Source organism: Cervus canadensis, chromosome 15 (genome assembly GCF_019320065.1).
Source record: "Cervus canadensis isolate Bull #8, Minnesota chromosome 15, ASM1932006v1, whole genome shotgun sequence".
Classification (NCBI taxonomy): Eukaryota; Metazoa; Chordata; class Mammalia; order Artiodactyla; family Cervidae; genus Cervus; species Cervus canadensis.
In genome coordinates, this window is record NC_057400.1 from 36912160 (window position 1) to 36927995 (window position 15836).

Here is a 15836-nt window from a genome sequence, read left to right on the forward strand (position 1 = left end):
GCCCTAGGATAATTATTAAACAATTCTCCAGTTTGCTCAATCATCCGATATGCCAGAGAAATCCATAGCTTGATTCAGTTTCACATTATCCACCAACTGCTCAATGAAACTACAAAACGCTAGTAGAGACCAGTTGGGAAAAAAAGAAGAGCAAGGGTGAGAAAAGGACTAAGTCAGCTAGATGCCACTTTGAGAAAGAAGAAAATCAGAGGCAGAGGGTCAGAGGCAAGGTGTAAGGAATAAGGTGCAAAGGATGTGAATCAGAGATGGTGATAAGAGCCTAGAGCTTCAGCATCCAGATACACTGTATTAGGCCTCCACAGAGGCTTTGTTGTTGTCATTGATGTGTTTGTAAAATTGGTTGCTGATATTTTCTTAAGTGGGAGAAGCATTACAAAAGATTTCAGACCTCAGGCTTCTTTTGATAATTCAGAATATCTAGTAACGCTGGGCCTAATTCCTACATGATAGCAGTGGGCCAAAGTTGTGTAAAAACTGCCCCATTTACTTTTTCTCAAAATTTTGATTATGAAAATCTTAAGGCTAGATGAAGAGTAGAAATACAAATAAATATCTATTCACCTACTTCTAAATTCAGCAATTGTTAATGTTTTCCAACATTTATTATAAAATTAAAATACTTATATCTGTACATTTATACTTTTGCTGAATCATCTGAAAGTGGTTATATTGTGCAGACATGTCAGATGCTTTGTGACCCCATGGACTGTAGAGCTTGCCAGGCTCCTCTTTCCATGCGAATTCTCCAGGCAAGAATACTAGAGTCAGTTGCCATGCCCTCCTCCCAGGGATCTTCCCAACAGGCATCGAACCCAAGTCTCCTGTATTGAAGGTGGACTCTTTCCCATCTGCACCACCAGGGAAGCACATGAATACTGGAGGGGGTAGCCTATCCCTTCTCCAGGGCATCTTCCCGACCCAGGGATAGAACTGGGGTTTCCTGTATTGCAGGCGGATTCTTTATGAGCTAAGCTACCAGGGTAAACCATGGTTATATTACTTCATCCTTAAATATGTTAACATGTATTTCTAAAACAAGGATAGTTTCCTACATAACTGCAATATTATTATCACACTGAAGAAGAAATCAATCATAACTCCCTAAGGTCATCTTTCTCTTTTTTGTCTTTACTCAGGCTATATTCAAATTTCCCTATCATTCCCAATGTTTCTTTCACATTCATTTTCTTTTCAAGCCAGAATCCAATTAAAACATACGTATTGCACTTAGTTATGTCACACAAGTCACCATTATTCTAGATCAGTCGCTCTCTCCCTAGCCCCCTTTTCTTCTATGACATTGTCTTAAAAGGGTCAGTTATCTTGTGGACTAGAATCCAGATTTAAAGGCTTGACTAATTTAGATTAAACACTTGGGGCAAAAATAATTCTGAGATGATAATGCAGACTTCATATTGTATCACAGAAGGAAGTATATAATGTCTGTTGTTCTACCTGGTAGCACAAAGTTTGACCACCAGGCCTAGGCAGAGAGGTAATATCTTTAGCATGTGGTATGCTCTCTCCAATTTTCCCCAGACCCATGACTTCTTGACTCGTGACCCCTTTCTAGCCTAATTAATTCATTTTACCTTGCCTGGAAGAAAGGTCAACTTAAAGTCTATAACATGCTACAATTTGAACTGTGTTAAGAGCACCAACACCTGTTATTGTTCCGTGACTCAGTCATGTCCAACTCTCTGAGACTCCATGGACTGCAGCATGCCAGGCTTCCCTGTCCTTCACCATCTCCTGGAGGCTGCTCAAACTCACATCCAGTCCATTGAGTTGATGATGCCATTCAACCATCTCATCCTTTGTCATCCGCTTCTCCTCTCGCCTTCAATCTTTCCCAGCATCAGGGTCTTTTTCAATGAGTTGGCTCTTCACATCATATGGACAAAGTATTGGAGTTTCAGCTTCAACATCAGTCCTTCCAGTGAATATTCAGGGTTGATTTCCTTTAGGATTGACTGGTTGGATCTCCTTGCAGTCCAAGGGACTCTCAAGAGTCTTCTCCAACACCACAGTTCAAAGACATCAGTTCTTCGTGGCTCAGCCCTTTTTTATTGTCTAGCTCTCATATCCATACATGACTACTGGAAAAACCATAGCTTTGACTAGACAGGCCTTTGTTGGCAAAGTAATGTCTCTGCTTTTTAATATGTGTTTAGATTGGTCATAGCTTTTCTTAGAAGGATCAAGCGTCTTTTAATTTCATGGCTGCAGTCATCATCTCTAGTGAGTCTGGAGCCCAAGAAAATAAAGTCTGTCACTGTTTCCATTGTTTCCCCATCTATTTTCCATGAAGTGATGGGATCAGATGCCATGATCTTAGTTTTCTGAATGTTGAGCTTTAAGCTAGCTTTTTCACTCTCCTCTTTCACCTTCATTGAGAGGCTCTTTAGTACCTCTTCGATTTCTGCCACAAGGGTGGTGTCATCTGCATATATGAGGTTATTGATGTTTCTCCCTGCAGTCTTGATTCTGGCTTGTGTTTCATCCAGCCAGGCATTCCGCATGATGTACTCTGCATATAAGTTAAATAAGCAGAGTGACAATATAGAGCCTTGACGTACTCCTTTCGCGATTTGGAACCAGTCCGTTGTTTCATGTTTGGTTTTATTGTTGCTTCTTGATCTGCATATGGGTTTCTCAGGTCAGATGGTCTGGTATTCCCATCTCTTTAAGAATTTTCCATAGTTTGCTGTGATCCACACAGTCAAAGGCTTTAGCATAGTCAATGAAGCAGGCGTAGATTTTTTCAGGAATTCTCTTTTTCTATTATCCAACAGATGTTGGCAATTTGATCTCTGGTTCCTCTGCCTTTTCTAAATCCAGCTTGAACATCTGGAATTTCTCGGTTCACGTGCTGTTGAAGCCTAGCCTGAAGGACTTTGAGCATTAACTTGCTGGCATGTGAAATGAGTGCATTTTTGCAGTAGTTTGAACATTCTTTGGCATTGCCTTTCTTTGGGACTGAAATGAAAATTGACCTTTTCCAGTCCTGTGGCCACTGCTGAGTTTTCCAAATTTGCTGGCATATTGAGTGCAGCACTTTGACAGCATCGTCTTTCAGGATTTGAAATAGCTTAGCTGGAACTCCATCACCTCCACTAACTTGGTTGGTAGTGATGTTTCCTACGGCCCACCTGACTTCGCATTCCAGGATGTCTGGCTCTAGGTGAGTGATCACACCATCGTGATTATCTGGGTCATGAAGACCTTTTTTGTATAGTTCTTCTGTGTATTCTTGCCACCTCTTCTTTATGTCTTCTGCTTCCGTTAGGTCCATTCTGTTTCTGTCCTTTATTGTGCCCATCTTTGCATGAAATGTTCCCTTGGTATCTTTAATTTTCTTGAAGAGATCTCTAGTCTTTCCCATTCTATTGTTTTCCTATATTTCTTTGCATTGATCACTTAGGAAGGCTTTCTCATCTCTCCTTGCTATTCTCTGGGCTCTGCATTCAGCTGGATATATCTTTTCCTTTCTCCTTTTGCCTTTTGCTTATCTTCTTTTCACAGCTATTTGTAAGGCCTCCTCAGACAACCATTTTGCCTTTCTGCATTTTTTTCCCTAGGGATGGTTTTCCTCGGAGGTGGTATCCTGTACAATGTTACAAACCTATGTCCATAGTTCTTCAGAAACTCTATCAGATCTAATCCCTTGAATCTATTTGTACTTCCACTGTGTAATCATAACGGATTTGATTTAGGTCATACCTGAATGTCCCAGTGGTTTTCCCTACGTGCTTCAGTTTTAGTCTGAATTTTGCAATAAAGAGTTCATGATCTGAGCCATAGTCAGCTCCCGGTCTTGTTTTTGCTGACTGTATAGAGCTTGTCCATCTTTGGCTGCAAAGAATATAATCAATCTGATTTTGGTATTGACCATCTGGTGACGTCCATGTGCAGAGTCATCTTTTGTGTTGTTGGAAGAGGGTGTTTGCTATGACCAGTGTGTCCTCTTGACAAAACTCTGTTAGTCTTTGCCCTGCTTCATTTTGTAGTCTGGGGCCAAACTTTCCTGTTACTCCAGGTATTTCTTGACTTCCTGTTCTTGTATTCCAATCTCATATGATGAAAAGGACATCTTTTTTTGGTGTTAGTTCTAGAAGGTCTTGTAGGTCTTCACAGAACTGTTCAGCTTCTTCAGCATTACTGGTCGGGGCATATTGAATGGTTTGCCTTGGAAACGAACCGAGATCATTCTGTATTTGAGATTGCACCCAAGTACTGTATTTCAGATTCTTTTGTTCACTATGAGGGCTACTCCATTTCTTCTAAGGATTCTTGCCCATAGTAGTAGATATAATGGTCATCTGAATTAAAATCGCTCTTTCCTGTACATTTTAGTTCACTGATTCCTAAGATGATGATGTTCACTCTTGCAATCTCCTGTTTGATCACTTCCAATTTACCTTGATTCATGGACCTAATATTGTAGGTTTCTATGCATTATTGTTCTTTACAGCATTGGACTTTAGTTTCACCACCAGACACACACACAACTGGGTGTTGCCTGTATCGCTGAACAATAGCCTGGTGATGCTCAACAAATATCCACTGGTTGTCAAAAATTCCTTGGGGAAACACACTGACTGAAACCCCGCATCCTGGCCAGGTACCAGAGTAACCATTTGGTGAGTATTTTTGTCACAGGATGTCCCAGTAAGGAAGATGAAACTAATAAGCTGCACCAATCAGAAGAGTCTGGGAAAGGTCCAAAGGAGATGTCTACCACCCCCCAAAATCCTCGCTGGCATACATCTTGGCTGAGCAATGCATGCGATACCAGGAAGGACCCTGAGCCAGAATGACTGGCCAGTGAAAAGCTGGGAACTAAAACCATCACCATTAAACCCGAGACTGGGAGCCACATGGCAGAGCAGCCCTCCTGGATTCCCTTGCCCTCCTGCTCTCCACCTGGGGACCCCCTTCCTGGTGAACTCTCGTGCTTCATCAGCGTGTGTGCCTCCTCGGACAATTCATTTCCGAGTGTTGGACAAGAGCCCTCTTTTGGGCCTGTTAGGGGTCCCCCTTCCTGCAACAAAATTAGAAACAAATAGAGAAACTTGAAAGGAAGTATGGTTTGGGGGAAAATTGGGCAACTCATACTTCTAAACTGTGTGTGGTTCAGAGAAGCCTTGTGCCCTTGAATGTGCAGATGTGGTCTAGTCACTGAGGCACGTCCAACTCTTTTTGCGACCCCATGGAATGCAGTCCACCAGGCTCCTCTGTCCATGGGATTTCCCAGGCAAGAATATAGGAGTGGGTTGCCATCTCCTTCTTCAGGGGATCGTTCTGACCTTGGAATCGAACCTGCATTTCCTGCTTTGCAGGTAGATTCTTTACCTCTGAGCCAGAAAGGAAACCCTTGGATAGCCTTTGGGTATGCAGATATGTCGAAACATATTACAACGACTCCTGGCTCTGGGGAATGGTTCTTTATTTGAGATGGGTAGAAATGTAGAGTCCCAGGGGAGAAATCTGAATAAGGAGAAAGAATGAATTAAAAATTCTGTGGAACTCAAGGGTTTGTGCTTCCTATTTATAAAGGTCTCTGATTCAACTTGACATGCATGTTATTTTTCGGGACACTTGTGATAAGGAGAACACAGAAGCAGAAGTGGGCAGAGGACAATGTGAATTGTGATGCAAGGCCAACAAAACCTCCTTCACCCCCTAAGGGAGTTCTGGAGCATGCACAGTCCATTAGTCTTATCTCCCAATTATTTACCTGGGCCTTTATGCTCCTGCTTCACTGAATCTCATGGTAAGGATCAGTTCGGGAAAGGAATGGCCTTGAGTGAGGCTGCTCTTTGCAGTAGAGGCAAATTCTAGAGGAGTTGCCAGCTGAAGATGCTTCCAGCAGCTGATGAAAGAAGATCTGCTTAAAGGAGGATCTGGGTGGTGCAGCAATCCATCTACTACAGACTTCATTTTAAAATTTTTGCTCTTATCTCTAAATGAAGCTAAAAGGGCAATTACTGACATCCTTCTGCTAATCGTTAGTTGCCTAATTGTAACATTCAAACTATGAAATAATTTTTTCAACCTTGTTTTGGTATTTCTTCACTTGTTAGAAAGCTAAAACAAAACAAAACAAGGCATTTCTCAAAATTTTAAAGTCTGTAGTATCACTTGAATGTCCCATAGGACAGAAAATTGAGCCCATTTACATTGCTGTAAATTGCTTTGTCATTGTGAATAAACAGTACGTTACAAATGTCAGTGATGTACTGAAGTGCTAGCTGTACAAAGATAGACTGGTGTTGGTGTCAAAGGAAAATAAATGAAGGAAATGCTGAAGGAGCTGTTATCAGTTTCCTATCGCTGCTTTAACAAATTACCGCAAGTTGGTAGTTCAAAACAAGAAATACAGTCTCCCATAGTTCTGGATGGCATCACTGACTCAAAGGACATGAGTCTGAGCAAACTCCAGGAGGTAGTGAAGGACAGAGAAGTCTGGAGTGCTGCAGTCGTTGGGGTTGCAACGAGTCAGACATGACTGAACAACAACAACATTTCTGGTGGCCAGAAGTCCAACATTATTATCACTGGACTGAAATAGGGGTTAGCAGAGCCAGCTCTCTCCAGAAGATCTGGGAGAATTCACTCCCTGCTTCTTCAAGCTTCTGGTGGCTGCTGGCATTCCTTGGCTTGTGTCTGTATAAATCCTCCCTATTACTGCTCTCTTCTACAGATATGTGAAATGGAATATTTCCTGCCACATCAATAAACAAAGATGTCACAGTGATTTTGTGCCTTCAAAGTGAATTTTTGAGCCCAGAGGGAGCCCAAGAGGGAGAACAATGCTTGCAATCTAGCAGCTGCTGCTTCTCCCTACAATAAGCAAGGAACTAAGGATGTGAAAAATCAGGAAGCAGGATGCTGACCCCAGTTAACTGAGATGCATATGAAAGGGATGATTTCAGTTAGCCCAGACTCTTGCATATAGATCCTTAAGTTGAGATATTTGTATTTCCTTAATTAACAATAATCTTTTGATGTTGAGACTACTTGCCCCTTGCTGCAAACTTCTATATAACTTGGCTCCTCCCACCTGCCTCCTCGGAACAGTTCTCTCAGGGTCACTTGAGATGCTGTCTCCTGGGCTTAGGGTTCTAAAAATTCCCGCCAAATAAAACATAGCTCTCAATTTCTATGTTGTGGCTATTTTTTAAATTGACAGATACATGTGACTGTATTTAGGGTCCCCCCTGATAATTCAGGATAAACTCTCCATCTCAGAATCCTTGGTTAAATCATATCTGTTAATACTCCACACCTGCCATGTAAAGTGACATTCAAAGGTTCCAGGGAGGTCACTAATCCTCTTACTGTAGGATAGCTTCTAAGTCTTCACTTTACCTCATTAAGCCTAGGGACAATTTGCTTTCACATAGCCCCAGAGCAGGAATGTAAATTGTGTCTGGGTGAGGAAAATGAGGGAAAAGCTAGAATTCCACCCCACAGCACTTTGAGACGCACTGTAGGAAGGCCTCTTTGTGAGGACTGGACTTCTCTATTGCAAAACCCCAAGAGGGTCAGGTTGAATAGCACGTGCTCAGGAAAAAGTGCCTTCCTCTACATTTGACTATTGAAGGATATTTTTGGAACAAATATACTCTAAATTTACTAGGAAAAAAAATTTTTTTTCAAATACCCTGACACCAGTTTCTAGCTTTTTTCTTAAATCACATGTCACGTCGTCTCAGTTCTCAGAAATGACCAGGATTAAAAATTAGGTGGAAAGGAAATAGGATTATCTATTTACAGTGTGGTCTAGAGAATGTTAATAGACTTTTCGTTAAGATTTCAAATTTCTCTTTGATGAAGTTTATACCATTCTCTTCTTTTGTTTTATGAACCCTAAAAGAGCTATTTAAAAAAGTATTTAAAAAAGCTATTTAAAAAAGAGCTATTCAATAAGTAACTCAAAGATAACAGAACAAAGAGTCTCTGCGTTTCCCTGGTTCATTTTTTGGCCTTGCTTGATGCTTTTACTGATAGAAGAGGAATGCAGGAGATTCCCTTTTGAGTCCAAGCTATTTATTGAGGGAACAGCACCTGTCACTCTGGCCTATACCTTCGTGTGTAGACAGCCTCCCTCTTGGCTTGACAGAAATTAGGTCAATGCCCATGTGTTTCAAGGCTGCTGAATTAAGATACAGTGTTCTACTTATTTTAAAGGCTAAACATGCACAGGCATAAACCCTGTCCTTTGCTATTGTTACTCTATTTTTTGCTGTTCAGATTCATTCATTTAGAAAAAAAACACATCAAAATATTACAAACTGTGGTCAAGTTTATTTTAAGTATTTACTGATGAGATTGAAATCATCTCCAGGTTATGTAACAGGTTCTTAGACATGGAACTGAACACATCTCCAGTTTCCTGGGCTGTTTACTCTTGGCTCAGTCACCTCTTTAACTGAATCATAACCAGATTTGCTCTGAAGAGTCCAGTCCTCCATTTTGTTTCAGCTCCCACATCGGAACCTAATATTTATTCATGTTCTCCGAATGAGTTATTTAGGACATAGCGCTTGCCCGCAGCCTTCCTCCTGCTTTAAATGGGAGGCTTTGTTCCAGAGACAATGTTACTCAATTTACATCACAAACACATGTTTTCAGTGCTGTCTTAGGAACGGAGTGGATGCCAGCTCAAGGAGGAGTTCGAATTTCCTTTACCCTCAAAACCTTTACTTCTAAGTAAGTTTCCTGGTGTCACTTTTTATTGATGTAATTTTTTCTAAATTTTATTTTTATTTAGAAGGTACTTTCCCAGAATTATTTTTTTTTATGTAGACCATTTTTAAAGTCTTTATTGAATTTTTTTCAATATTACTTCTGTTTTATGTTTTTCGGTTTTTTGATTGTGAGGCATGTTGGATCTTAGTTCCCTGACCAGAGATTGAACCCTTACTCCTTGCATTGAAAGGTGAAGTCTTAACCACTGGACTGTCAGGGAAGTCCCCCCAACCCGCACCCAGATTCTTATAAAGCAGAGATAAAACTTAAAGTACTCATTGAAAATATACTTAGCATTTTCATTTCATCTTTTCAAGGTGAAGATCATATCCTGTATTTTTACCTCATTCTTGATCCTAACTCTTTGAAAATCACTGATGTGGGAAAATTTTCTGTTGGATATTAGATGTCTGTAATTCTGCTTTTAAGAATTCAAGTAACAAGGAGGTGGAGACCAACTAAATGATAAATGACCTGGTCTAATCTCCGAGCCTCAAAGGTACTGGACCAGTCCAGACCAAGAATTTGTTTTAAGATTTTTATGGACAGATTTTGTTAATCTTCTAGAAACTCTATATTAGTTTTTTTCTTTTCTTTTGTAAGTAGTAAACTTGTAGTCTTTGTTCAATGTTCATCTTTTCAATTTGTAACTATTGTTAACAATGATTAAGATTATTAGGTGAATATATTAATAGTGCTTCCCAAATTATGTAAACTACTAAAATAATAGAATGGAAAAAAAGATGTGAGTATACATAGCATTCAAAACTCAGAACAAAAGTGTCTTTGTCCAATATTGGACCACGAGTCAGAATGTGTGGGCTTCAGGGAAGGGAAACAACACTGGTGATAGTTTTATAGACAGCCATTTTACATATATTGTCCTATTCAATCCCAGTGTGGCTGTTGCTAGCTGTGTTATGTTGGGCATGTTACTTAGCAATTGTATGCCTCAGTTTCCCTGTTTGTAAAAACAAAGCCAAGAAACCAAAAAACCCATAGTTATTCTGAGGATTAGAGATTACAAGTACTTTGTTAAGACTAGTGCCTGAAAGAGAGTTAAGTAGTATTGAATGTGTGCTATTAACATCCTCCCGGATGAGGAAACAGAGGCTCTGGGAAGTTAGAGGTTAAAGAACTTAGAAGAGGATAGATTTGAAGCTCCCATACTGTTCTCTGCACCAAACAATTTCTCATTTTAGTCTTAACGCTATGTTAGGTTGGGGCTTCCCAGGTGGCGCAGTGGTAAAGAATCTGTCTGCCAATGCAGGAAACACAAGAGACGTGGGTTCAATCCCTGGGTTGGGAAGATCCCCTGGAGAAGGAAATGGCAACCCACTCCAGTATTCTTGCCTGGAAAATCACATGGACATAACCTGGCAGGCTACAGTCCATGGGGTCACAAAGAGTCAGATTTGATGGAGGGCATATGTACTACATGCATTAATGTTAGACTAACTCTGGCATCACCGACTCAATGGACATGCATTTGAGAAAGCTCCGGGAGATGATGGACAGGGAAGCCTGGCGTGCTGCAGTCCATGGGGTCGCAAAGAGTTGGACATGACTGAACAACTCTGTAACTTTAGGCAAAATATTTAATAACTCCGAGCCTTGGTTTTATCATTTTTAAAACAAAAATCTGAGAGTTAATAATATTTATGGCCCCTTTCCTTTGTATGATTATGTATGACCCAAGTTCTGATTATCAATCTAACTGCATCTGCCAATATCTTCTCCCTCAGATTTTATATGACAGCATTTCCCAGAAAACTCTAGGCCTTTTCATATTTCTAGGCCTTTAATCGTATATTCCCTCTTGTCTTAGCAGTAAACTGCTACTTTCTCTGCAAGAGATGCTCCCCAGAGTACTTGTATGCGCCATCCCAACACAGAGCTTTGAGGTCCCCATTTAGAGTTATTAACATACTGTGCTGAAAGTGTTTGTTTTCATATGCTGTCTTATGTACCCTGCTCAGTGGTGTCTATGACTCTTTTTTTTTTCTTTTTTTTTTTTTAAAATATGGAACGCTTCACGAATTTGCGTGTCATCCTTGCGCAGGGGCCATGCTAATCTTCTCTGTATCGTTCCAACTTCAGTATATGTGCTGCCGAAGCGAGCACTCTATGACTCTTTTTGACCTCGTGGACTGCAGCCTGCCAGGCTTCTCTGTCCATGGGCTTTCCCATCAAGAATACTGGAGTAGGTAGCCATTTCCTACTCCAGGGGATCTTCGTGACCCAAGGATCAAATCTGCACCTCTGCTGTCTCCTGCATTGGCAGGTGGATTCTTTACCACTGAGCCACCTGGGAAGCATCAGATGGGCAAAGTACTGAAGCTGAAGCTCCAATCCTTCAGCCACCTGATATGGAGAGCCAACTCATTGGAAAAGACCCTGGTGCTGGCAAAGATTGAGGGAAGGAAGAGAAGCGGTGACAGTGGACGGGATGATTAGATGGCATCATTGACTCAATGGACATGAGTTTGAGCAAACTCTGGGAGATAGTAAAGGACAGAGAAGCCTGGTGTGCTGCAGCCCACGGGGTCACACAGTCGGAAATGACCGAGCAACTGAACAGTAATGGCCCCACTGAATCCTTAGAGTCCACAAATTTTATTATGAGCTTTGGTAACCAATGAACACTAGCAGAAAGTGTGTTCCTCTCTAGAAATGGGTAGGGACTGAAAGAGTTGACCCCAAGCAGGTGATGAATGATCATAAAAGGTGTGTAACAGAATCACCAATGGAAAGTTCCCCATGCTAGAGAAAGGTCACCCCCTGGGTTTAAGTTGTCTAAGCAGCTGACTGAGGAAGGGAAGAACTTCTTGCTTGTATTGTTACACTAGAATATAGAGAATAACCCAGATTTACCTGACAACACTATAAAAGCAAGATAAATTAATAGCAGGCAAATTTAGATTTTGTTTGGATAGGAAGGAATGAAAAGGGAAAAGCTTTTCAAATTTTGGTAGCTAAGTGAGCCTGAAAACCTATGATAGTCCTGAAGTTTTCACAGGCACAGGAAGAACGAGGTGGCACTAAGGTTACTTGACACCTTCAATCTGAAAGACAGTAAACATAGTTTCATTCCAAATGCTGAGTCATGTTTATGACGACAAGGAGAAACACTTAAGACTCTAATTCTCCTGAGGTACTGGTCAGATCAGTAGATCATCTTCTGCTGAAATAATTACTTCATGTTTTTAAATTTAGTTCTAAGTGCTACACCCTCGTACATTCTCAGTTTTCTCCCTTTTTTAACTCTCAACGTGTTTGTTTGGTTTTAATTCCATGAGAAGCTGTAGCAAGTGTATGTGTGTAGGAAAGATGTTTTTAAGTATTGTTTGTGTATCTAACTTAATACTTAATTCTGAAGAGTAATTCCTAAATGAATGGTTATTGCCCTCCTCCCCACAAAATTATCTTAAAAATGAAAAGAAATTGCTTAGGCATATGGGAAATTACATTGTATTAGATACGTCAATCAGCAGCTAAATTCTTTCAGTGGAATTCTTATCATAATAAAGAAGACACAGGGGCAGAGATAGAGAGGTGGAAAGCTACTTTCAGTCAGTCAGTCGGTTCAGTCGCTCAGTCGTGTCCGACTCTTTGCGACCCCATGAATCGCAGCATGCCAGGCCTCCCTGTCCATCACCAACTCCCGGAGTTTACTCAAACTCATGTCAATTGAGTCGGTGATGCCATCCAGCCATCTCATCCTCTGTCGTCCCCTTCTCCTCCTGCCCCCAATCCCTCCCAGCATCAGGGTCTTTTCCAATGAGTCAGCTCTTCTCATGAGGTGGCCAAAGTATTGGAGTTTCAGCTTCAACATCAGTCCTTCCAATGAACACCCAGGACTGATCTCCTTCAGGATGGACTGATTGGATCTCTTTGCAGTCCAAGGGACTCTCAAGAGTCTTCTCCAATACCACAGTTCAAAAGCATCAATTTTTCGGCACTCAGCTTTCTTCACAGTCCAACTCTCACATCCATACATGACCACTGGAAAAACCATAGCCTTGACTAGACAGACCTTTGTTGGGAAAGTCATGTCTCTGCTTTTTAATATGCTATCTAGGTTGGTCATAACTTTCCTTCCAAGGAGTAAGCGTCTTTTGATACCATAACTGCAATCACCATCTGCAGTGATTTTGGAGCCCCCAAAAATAAAGTCTGACACTGTTTCCACTGTTTCCCCATCTATTTCCCATGAAGTGATGGGACCAGATGCCATGATTTTAGTTTTCTGAATGTTGAGCTTTAAGCCAACTTTTTCACTCTCCTCTTTCACTTTCATCAAGAGGTTCTTTAGTTCCTCTTCACTTTCTGCCATAAGGGTGGTGTCATCTGCATATCTTGAGTTTATTGATATTTCTTCCCGGCAGTCTTGATTCCAGCTTGTGCTTCTTCCAGCCCAGAGTTTTTCATGATGTACTCTGCATATAAGTTAAATAAGCAGGGTTGACAATATACAGCCTTGACATACTCCTTTTCCTATTTGGAACCAGTCTGTTATTCCATGTCCAGTACTAACTGTTGCTTCCTGACTTGCATATAGGTTTCTCAAGAGGAAGGTCAGGTGGTCTGGTATTCCCATCTCTTTCAGAATTTTCCACAATTACTTTAGCTACTCATAAATAGTGACCTAAGTTTTAAAGCATTAGGCTTTAAAGGCTAAGGAAAGGCTTTTTAGCTAGGAAAGGAAAGGCTTTTTAGGCTAGCTTTAGGAAAGGCTGTTTAAGGCTAAAAGGAAAAAAATATTTTTATACTTTATTCCTTCTAGAAGATACTGATGGATTAAATAGGGAATAATTTTTGATTCTGTAACTCTGTCAGTCTTAAAGCAGAAAGATCATAAAACTCTGCGTTTGGAAATTATCTAGTGCATATGGCTCAGAAAGTAAAGAATCTGCCTGCAAAGCAGGAGACCAAGGTTCGATCCCTGGGTCAGGAAGGTCTCCTGGAGAAGGGAATGGCAACCCACTCCAGTATTCTTGCCTGGAGAATTCCATGGACAGAGGAGCCTAGTGGGCTATTGTCCATTGAGTCACAAAGAGTTGGACGTGACTGAGTGACTAACACTTCACTTCCAGTGTTATCGTTAAGGATTAATTTTTTTTTAACCACTTTTGCCTTGAATAAAAGTCGATGCCTAATTTATGTTGAAAAACTACAAATCAGCTATGTTTTGATGCAGTAATTGGAAGTAATTATTTTACAACAATTTCTAATTAATTTTTTGTCAAGGCTGTTGCTGAGTTTAGATGTGCATGGAGCATGGGGAAGAGGAGGGCTGAGGTGGGTTGTTTAGAAAAAGAAGATCCAGAGTAAGCTGAATGCTCATCATGTTATCTTTTTACCTCTCCTCTCCTAACTCCTCCCATATACACTTTTTCATTTGATGGCTTTCCTGAATTCCACTGATGTCTAGGGTCCTGCTTTCCTTTGATTTCTTTGGGCCCCAACCTTGGCAAGTGAAAACATATCTGAGGTTTCTGAGTTTTCTCACCTCAAAATTCTCTGGTGGTGGTGGTTTAGTCACTAAGTCACGTACAACTTTTTGCCACCCCATGGCTGTAGCCCAACAGGTTCCTATCTATGGGATTTCCCAGGCAAGAATACTGGAGTGGGTTGCCACTTCCTTCTCCAAGGGAATCTTCCAGACCCAAGGATCAAACCATTGCAGATGGTTTCCTGCATTGCAGGAAGATGCTTTACTACTGAGCCACCAGGGAAGCCCCAAAATTGTCTACCTCCTCCCATATCCTATTCTATCAGGGTCTGACTTGGATCAGACCATCATGGATATCATGGGTTACTGATGAGAACTGAATCCCTGCTGGCTTGTTAGCTGGCAAGGTGACCAGGACTTGTGGGGAACATAAATAGTAGACGTAACAGGGCTCAGAACAAACTGTTCACCTGAGCATTCATTTCATATCAGTGAACAATTATCAAACATCTATATGTTATAGGCACTGTGCTAGGTACAAAAGTGAATAATAGTAGGTGGTCTTCATTTTCCAAGCAGTGAACTATCCTGGGAGAATTAGTAGTAAATGAATCCTACTAATGGCACCTCAGTTCAACCAGATTTTTTCTTTTCTGTGTATCATGTTGCTCTTCTAGACAAATGTTTAGGATTTGAAAAAATGAGAGAGTAATGGTCTATTACAGAGGTTCTTAACCCTGCTTGGGTGCGCACCTGAAGCATCTGGAGGTTGGGTGGCTTTCAACAATAGTTCTCAAGCAGTAGTGTGCATCTGAATCGCTTGAAGGGCTTGTTCAAAGCTCAGTTCCTGGTCCCAGAGTTTAAGAATCAGGTTCTCTGGAGATGCTGGCTCTCCCAGTTACACTCTGAGACCAACAGTTTCAAAATATATAAATTTCCAGGTTCCATCCGCAGACTGATTCAACTGGTGTGGGTATGGGAACCTGGCATTGATCATTTAACAGCCCCCTACCTGCCCCGGGGCTGCCCTGGTGGCTCAGCTGTAAAGAATCCACCTGCAATCCAGGAAACCCAAGAGAAAGAGTTCCATCCCTGGACTGGGAAGATCCCCTGGGGAAGGAAATGGCAACCCACTCCAGTATTCTTGCCTGGGAAATCCCGTGGACAGAGGAGTCTGTTGGGCTACAGTCCACGGGGTCGCAAGAGTCGGACACGATTTAGAAGACTAAATCACCACCACCACCCATCCCCCATTGCAATGTGTATCCAAGGCTGAGAACCACTGTTCCACTGGAAAGACTACCTATTGGGTAGGCTGGTTTCCTGTTACTACAAGTGTGGTACCCAGTGAGTCTATATATTCCTCTGGGTCAATTATAATATAATTCTTTGGTATTTAAAGAAATTAGTGAGTGAGTTAATAAATAATTGGCTGAAAAAAACCCACCCCCGCGATTTTGAGTCAAACTAATTTGGCTGCCTTTTTTGGAAAGGCCTTTCCAGCTGTTCCCTGGGTATTTTGCAGTGCCACGGTAGAAAAGTTCTGTGTAAAGCTCCCAGAGATCTTCGGAGGAAACACCTTAAGGAAAGGGGTCCATTTGAA

At 41.3% G+C, this 15836-nt stretch overlaps 1 protein-coding gene and 1 non-coding gene across 2 annotated transcripts in view; one reads left to right on the forward strand and one right to left on the reverse strand.

Annotated features, from left to right (window-relative positions):
* The window catches only part of GPD2 (glycerol-3-phosphate dehydrogenase 2), a 226390-nt gene that overhangs the window by 65534 nt on the left and 145020 nt on the right, over positions 1-15836 (forward strand). The window lies entirely within an intron of this gene.
* Positions 10796-10902, reverse strand: LOC122454040. The gene has a single exon (XR_006273261.1). It is a non-coding gene; the product is annotated as a U6 spliceosomal RNA (small nuclear RNA).